The sequence below is a fragment of the Triticum urartu genome, chromosome 4A (assembly GCF_056163025.1).
Source record: "Triticum urartu cultivar PI428250 chromosome 4A, HENAU_Tu73, whole genome shotgun sequence".
NCBI lineage: Eukaryota > Viridiplantae > Streptophyta > Magnoliopsida > Poales > Poaceae > Triticum > Triticum urartu.
Genome location: NC_141876.1, coordinates 48,850,873 through 48,859,719, shown reverse-complemented (window position 1 = coordinate 48,859,719; position 8,847 = coordinate 48,850,873).

The following is an 8,847-nucleotide window of genomic DNA, read 5'->3' as shown; positions in this document are numbered from 1 at the left end:
CGTAGAGCTTATCACACCCGATCATCACGTGGTGTCTGGGCACGACGAACTTTGGCAACGGTGCATACTCAGGGAGAACACTTCTTGATAATTTAGTGAGAGATCATCTTATAATGCTACTGTCAATCAAAGCAAGATAAGATGCATAAAAAGATAAACATCAGATGCAATCAATATAAGTGATATGATATGGCCATCATCATCTTGTGCTTGTGATCTCCATCTCCGAAGCACAGTCATGACCACCATCGTCACCGGCGCGACACCTTGATCTCCATCGTAGCATCGTTGTCGTCTCGCCAATCTTATGCTTCCACGACTATCGCTACCGCTTAGTGATAAAGTAAAGCATTACATCGCGATTGCATTGCATACAATAAAGCGACAACCATATGGCTCCTGCCAGTTGCCGATAACTCGGTTACAAAACATGATCATCTCATACAATAAAATTCATCATCATGCCTTGACCATATCACATCACAACATGCCCTACAAAAACAAGTTAGACGTCCTCTACTTTGTTGTTGCAAGTTTTACGTGGCTGTTACGGGCTTAAGCAAGAACCAATCTCACCTACGCATCAAAACCACAACGATAGTTTGTCAAATAGACTCCGTTTAACCTTCGCAAGGACCGGGCGTAGCCACACTCGGTTCAACTAAAGTTGGAGAGACAGTCGCCCGCAAGCCACCTATGTGCAAAGCACGTCGGGGAAACCGGTCTCGCGTAAGCGTACGCGTAATGTTGGTCCGGGTCGTCTCGTCCAACAATACCGCCGAACCAAAGTATGACATGCTGGTAGGCAGTATGACTTATATCGCCCACAACTCACTTGTGTTCTACTCGTGCATATAACATCAACATATAAAACCTAGGCTCGGATGCCACTGTTGGGTTTCGTAGTAATTTCAAAAAAATTCCTAGGCACACGCAAGATCATGGTGATGCACAACAACGAGAGGGGAGAGTGTTGTCTACGTACCCACGCAGACCGACTACGGAAGCGTTGACACAACGTAGAGGAAGTAGTCGTACGTCTTCATGATCCGACCGATCCAAGCACCGTTACTCCGGCACCTCCGAGTTCTTAGCACACGTACAGCTCGATGATGACCCCGGGCTCCGATCCAGCAAAGCGTCGGGGAGGAGTTCCGTCAGCACGACAGCGTGGTGACGATCTTGATGTTCTACCGACGCAGGGCTTCGCCTAAGCACTACAACGATATGACCGAGGTGGAATATGGTGGCAGGGGGCACCGCACACGGCTAAGGAACGATCACGTGGATCAACTTGTGTGTCTAGAGGTGCCCCTGCCTCCGTATATAAAGGAGCCAAGGGGGAGGGGGCCGCCGGCCAGGAGGAGGGCGCAGGAGGAGTCCTACTCCTACCGGGAGTAAGACTCCCCCCCCAATCCTAGTTGGACTAGGATTCCCCGAGGGGGAAAGAGAGAGAGGGGGGCCGGCCACCTCTCCTAGTCCTAATAGGACTAGGGGAGGGGGAGGTGCGCAACCATCTTGGGCTGCCCCTTTCTCCTTTCCACTAAAGCCCATTAAGGCCCATATGGCTCCCGGGGGTTCCGGTAACCTCCTGGTACTCCGGTAAAATCCCGATTTCACCCGGAACACTTCCGATGTCCAAATATAGGCTTCCAATATATCAATCTTTATGTCTCGACCATTTCGAGACTCCTTGTCATGTCCGTGATCACATCCGGGACTCTGAACTAACTTCGGTACATCAAAATGCATAAACTCATAATAACTGTCATCGTAACGTTAAGCGTGCGGACCCTATGGTTCGAGAATAATGTAGACATGACTGAGACACATCTCCGGTCAATAACCAATAGCGGGACCTGGATGCCCATATTGGTTCCTACATATTCAACGAAGATCTTTATCGGTCAGACCGCATAACAACATACGTTGTTCCCTTTGTCATCGGTATGTTACTTGCCCGAGATTCAATCGTCGGTATCCAATACCTAGTTCAATCTCGTTACCGGCAAGTCTCTTTACTTGTTCCGTAATACATCATCCCGCAACTAACTCATTAGTTGCAATGCTTGCAAGGCTTATGTGATGTGCATTACCGAGAGGGCCCAGAGATACCTCTCCGACAATTGGAGTGACAAATCCTATTCTCGAAATACGCCAACCCAACATCTACCATTGGAGACACCTGTAGAGCTCCTTTATAATCACCCAGTTACGTTGTGATGTTTGGTAGCACACAAAGTGTTCCTCTGGAAACGGGAGTTGCATAATGTCATAGTCATAGGAACATGTATAAGTCATGAAGAAAGCAATAGCAACATACTAAACGATCGGGTGCTAAGCTAATGGAATGGGTCATGTCAATCAGATCATTCAACTAATGATGTGACCTCGTTAATCAAATAACAACACTTTGTTCATGGTTAGGAAACATAACCATCTTTGATTAACGAGCTAGTCAAGTAGAGGCATACTAGTGACACTAAGTTTGTCTATGTATTCACACATGTATTATGTTTCCGGTTAATACAATTCTAGCATGAATAATAAACATTTATCATGATATAAGGAAATAAATAATAACTTTATTATTGCCTCTAGGGCATATTTCCTTCAGACACCGCCCCGGCCGTGCTCACTGCGGCCCAGGCTCGCCAGGCCGCGCGCCCCCGACGCCACGCTCCGGCGCTCTCCTCCCGCACTTGTCCCGGCCAGCGCCCACGCAGCTCCTGGCCGCTAGAGCTCGTGCCCACCTCCCGCGACCCCGCTGCTGCCGCCGGCCGCCCCTGTCCCGCTGATCGCTGCCGCACCTCGTCACTGTTCGCTGTCGCTGCCACCGCCGCCCCGCGCGCCCACGGCTCCGGTCTCCTCCACCCCGCCTTGCCCACTCGCCTCGCGCCTCCTGCTTTCCCGCGCCCCGCCTCACCTCCGATGCCGCCCGCCGGCGCCACGCCATCGCCGGCGTTCGTCCTCACCAGCCACCTCGCCGTGCGACTCCGGCCCGTAGCCGTGGCCGTCGCCCTCCCTGGGGCCTCGGGCACGAGCGCCCGCATCCGGCGCCCGCCCCGTTAACCGCCGCCTGAACCCACTATGGCCCCTGTGCCTATGGCACATGGGGCCCGCCCCCTGAGAACGTTTAATAATAATATTATTATTATTAAAAATTAAAAGAATTAATTAATTAAAATAAATAATATCATTAATTAATTAATTAATTAAAGAATTAATTAACTTAATTAATCTTGTTTAATTAAACTAAACAATTAATTAAACTAATTAATCATAATTAGGTTAACCAAATAACTAACTAAACTAATTAAACTATTAGTTAATTAACTAATTAATCAGTCAATGACAGTGGGGCCCACCCCTAATTAATCCTGTTTAGTTTAGCTAAAACTAGATAATTAAAAAGTGTCACTGACAGGTGGGACCCACACGTCAGGTTGACCAGTCAACCTCTGTTGACTGCTGATGTCATGCTAACGTCATGATGACGTCAGCAAACACTATTCTGGATAATGTTGAATTTAAATAATTAAATAAATCCTAAAATATTTTAAATCTTTTAAAATCAATATAAAATAAACCGTAGCTCGGATCTAAAAACTTTATACATGAAAGTTGCTCAGAATGACGAGACGGACCCGAATACGCTACCCACATACATGTCGGATGCCTCTAACTATCTGAACATGGAACATTCCCCCTCCGGTCATCTGTCTGACACAGGTCCGGAACCGGGAAAACATTCCCCCCTTCACCTATATCGTGTAGCCATACGTTAGGTCACACTCGGCACATCTTATTGCCATGTTATGCTTTGTGGTGCTATGTTTGCTTTATATTTACCGTTTCTTCCCCCTCTTCTCTCCGGTAGACCCCGAGACCGATGCTACCCTTGTGATCGACCCAAGAGCCAAGGCCCGGCAATGGAGGTACGGAGCTGCTGAAGCTCGTTGAGGGAGTCCTGGATTAGGGGGTGTCCGGATAGCCGGACTATACCTTCGGCCGGACTCCTGGACTATGAAGATACAAGATTGAAGACTTCGTCCCGTGTCCGGAAGGGACTTTCCTTGGCGTGGAAGGCAAGCTTGGCGATACGGATATGTAGATCTCCTACCATTGTAACCGACTCTGTGTAACCCTAGCCCTGTCCGGTGTCTATATAAACCAGAGGGTTTTAGTCCGTAGGACGAACAACAATCATACCATAGGCTAGCTTCTAGGGTTTAGCCTCCTTGATCTCGTGGTAGATCTACTCTTGTACTACCCATATCATCAATATTAATCAAGCAGGAGTACGGTTTTACCTCCATCGAGAGGGCCCGAACCTGGGTAAAAACATCGTGTCCCGTGTCTCCTGTTACCATCCGCCTAGACGCACAGTTCGGGACCCCCTACCTGAGATCCGCCGGTTTTGACACCGACATTGGTGCTTTCATTGAGAGTTCCTCTGTGTCGTCACTTTTAGGCCCGATGGCTTCTCCGATAATCAACAGCGATGCAATCCAGGGTGAGACCTTTCTCCCCAGCCAGATCTTCGTATTCGGCAGCTTTGCACCGCGGGCCAATTCGCTTGGTCATCTGGAGCAGATCGAAAGCTACGCCCCTGGCCATCAGGTCAGATTTGGAAGTTTGAGCTACACGGCCGACCTCCGCGGAGACTTGATCTTTGACGGATTCGAGCCACAGCCGAGCGCGCCGCACTGTCACGATGGGCATGATCTAGCTCTGCCGTCGAACAGTGCCCTGGAGGCCGCACCCGCATCAGCTCCGACCCTTAATTCGGAGCCAATGCGCCAATCGAGGATGGGTGGTTGGACACCGCCTCGGGGGCTGCAATCTTTACGGCGATCGAGCCGAACACCAGCCCTATTCTCTACGAAGCCCGTGACTCCAAGGAGCCGAACTGCTCTCCAGAATCCGAGCCCTCCGCGCCCCTACCGATCGAACCCGATTGGGCGCCGATCATGGAGTTCACCGCCGCGGACATCTTTCAGCACTCGCCCTTCGGCGATATTCTGAATTCACTAAAGTCTCTCTCTTTATCAGGAGAGCCCTGGCCAGACTATGGTCAGCGAGGTTGGGAGGCGGATGATGAAGAAATTGAAAGCCCACCCACCACCCACTTCGTAACCACTGTCGATGATTTAACCGACATGCTCGACTTCGACTCCGAAGACATTGACGGTATGGACACCGATGCAGGAGACGATCAAGAACCAGTGCCTATAGGGCACTGGAAAGCCACCTCGTCGTATGATATATACATGGTGGACACCCCAAAAGAAGGCAATGGCGGTGGAACAGCGGAGGATGACCCCTCCAAGAAGCAGCCTAAGCGCCGGCGTCAGCGGCGCCGCTCTAAATCCCACCAAAGCAAAAACGATGATTTCGGCACGGGAGATAATAACACCCCGGACAGTGCCGAAGACAACCACCTCCAGCAAGATTCAGCACAGGAGGATGGAGAAGCCAGCCCTCATGAGAGAGCGGCAGACAGAGAGGTCGAGGACGATAATTATATGCCTCCCTCCGAAGACGAGGCAAGCCTCGGCGACAACGAATTTGTCGTGCCGGAGGATCCCGTCGAACAAGAGCGTTTCAAACGCAGGCTTATGGCCACGGCGAGCAGCCTCAAGAAAAAACAACAACAACTTAGAGCTGATCAAGATTTGCTAGCCGGCAGATGGACTGAAGTCCTTGCGGCCGAAGAGTATGAACTCGAACGCCCCTCCAAGAGCTACCCAAAGCGCAGGTTGCTACCCCGATTAGAGGAGGAAACACCTAAACCTACATCACCAGCGCATGATGCGGCCGACCGGCCACCCCGTGGCCACGACAGAGAGGCCTCTCGGCCCTCCACTCAAGCCGCACCCCGACGCCGCTCAAAAAATACCAAGGCACGGGAAAATGCGCCAGACCTGCGAGATACATTGGAGGACAAGGAAAGGCAAACAAGATCGATCTACGGATCGCGTGGGCGCCCCACGGCACGAGACGGTAATTGTCACTCCGGATACAGTAAATCCGGCCGGGCCGAACACAGTAGACAAAGCTCGTTTGAGTTGCGTCGTGATATAGCCCAATACAGAGGCGCCGCACACCCACTATGCTTCACAGATGAAGTAATGGATCATCAAATCCCCGAGGGTTTCAAACCCGTGAACATCGAATCATACGATAGCACAACAGATCCTGCGGTATGGATCGAGGACTATCTCCTTCATATCCACATGGCCCACGGTGATGACCTACATGCCATCAAATACCTCCCACTCAAGCTTAAAGGACCAGCTCGGCATTGTCTTAACAGCTTGCTAGCAGAATCAATTGGTTGTTGGGAGGACCTGGAAACCGCATTCCTCGACAATTTCCAGGGCACTTATGTGCGACCACCAGACGCCGATGACCTTAGCCACATAATTCAGCAGCCAGAGGAATCGGCCAGACAATTCTGGACACGGTTCCTAACCAAGAAAAATCAAATCGTCGACTGTCCGGACACAGAGTGTTGGAAATATGCCCTAAAGGCAATAAATTGATTATTATTATATTTCCTTGTTCATGATAATCGTTTATTATCCATGCTAGAATTGTATTGATAGGAAACTCAGATACATGTGTGGATACATAGACAACACCATGTCCCTAGTAAGCCTCTAGTTGACTAGCTCGTTGATCAATAGATGGTTACGGTTTCCTGACCATGGACATTGGATGTCATTGATAACGGGATCACATCATTAGGAGAATGATGTGATGGACAAGACCAAAACCTAAGCCTAGCACAAGATCATATAGTTCGTATACTAAAGCTTTTCTAATGTCAAGTATCATTTCCTTAGACCATGAGATTGTGCAACTCCCGGATACCGTAGGAATGCTTTGGGTGTGCCAAACGTCACAATGTAACTGGGTGGCTATAAAGGTACACTACAGGTATCTCCGAAAGTGTCTATTGGGTTGGCACGAATCGAGACTGGGATTTGTCACTCCGTGTAAACGGAGAGGTATCTCTGGGCCCACTCGGTAGGACATCATCATAATGTGCACAATGTGATCAAGGAGTTGATCACGGGATGATGTGTTATGGAACGAGTAAAGAGACTTGCCGGTAACGAGATTGAACAAGGTATCGGGATACCAACGATCGAATCTCGGGAAAGTATCATACCGCTAGACAAAGGGAATTGTATACGGGATTGATTAAGTCCTTGACATCGTGGTTCATCCGATGAGATCATCATGGAACATGTGGAAGCCAACATGGGTATCCATATCCCGCTGTTGGTTATTGACAGGAGAGTTATCTCGGTCATGTCTGCATGGTTCCCAAACCCGTAGGGTCTACACACTTAAGGTTCGATGATGCTAGGGTTATAGGGAATAGATATACGTGGTTACCGAATGTTGTTCGGAGTCCCGGATGAGATCCCGGACGTCACGAGGAGTTCCGGAATGGTCCGGAGGTAAAGATTTATATATGGGAAGTCCTGTTTTGGTCACCGGAAAAGTTTCGGGTTTTATCGGTAACGTACCGGGACCACCGGGAGGGTCCCGGGGGTCCACCAAGTGGGGCCACAAGCCCCGGAGGGCTGCATGGGCCAAGTGTGGGAGGGGACCAGCCCCAGGTGGGCTGGTGCGCCCCCCCCCCACAAGGTCCCAAGGCGCCTAAGGGGAGGAGGGGGGGCAAACCCTAAGGGCAGATGGGCCTTAGGGCCCATGCCTGGTGCGCCTCCCTCTCCCCTCCACCTGGCCGCCACCCAGATGGGATCTGGGGGCTGCCGCCACCCCTAGGGAGGGAACCCTAGGTGGGGGCGCAGCCCCTCCCCTCCCCCTATATATACTTGAGGTTTGGGCTGCCCAAGACACACGAGTTCCTCTCCTTCTTGGCGCAGCCCTACCCCTCTCCCTCCTCGTCTCTTGCGGTGCTTGGCGAAGCCCTGCTGGAGTACCACGCTCCTCCATCACCACCACGCCGTTGTGCTGCTGCTGGATGGAGTCTTCCTCAACCTCTCCCTCTCTCCTTGCTGGATCAAGGCATGGGAAACGTCACCGGGCTGTACGTGTGTTGAACGCGGAGGTGCCGTCCGTTCGGCACTAGGATCTCCGGTGATTTGGATCACGACGAGTACGACTCCTTCAACCCCGTTCTCTTGAACGCTTCCGCTTAGCGATCTACGAGGGTATGTATATGCACTCTCCTTCCCCTCATTGCTGGTTTCTCCATAGATAGATCTTGGTGACACGTAGGAAAATTTTGAATTTCTGCTACGTTCCCCAACAGTGGCATCATGAGCTAGGTCTATGCGTAGTTTCTATGCACGAGTAGAACACAAAGTAGTTGTGGGCGTTGATTTTGTTCAATATGCTTACCGTTACTAATCCAATCTTGATTCGGCGGCATTGTGGGATGAAGCGGCCTGAACCAACCTTACACGTACGCTTACGTGAGACCGGTTCCACCGACTGACATGCACTAGTTGCATAAGGTGGCTGGCGGGTGTCTGTCTCTCCCACTTTAGTCGGATCGGATTCGATGAAAAGGGTCCTTATGAAGGGTAAATAGCAATTGGCATATCACGTTGTGGTTTTTGCGTAGCTAAGAAACGTTCTTGCTAGAAACCCATAGCAGCCACGTAAAACATGCAAACAACAATTAGAGGACGTCTAACTTGTTTTTGCAGGGTATTGCTATGTGATGTGATATGGCCAAGAAGAATGTGATGAATGATATGTGATGTATGAGATTGATCATGTTCTTGTAATAGGAATCACGACTTGCATGTCGATGAGTATGACAACCGGCAGGAGCCATAGGAGTTGTCTTTATTTATTGTA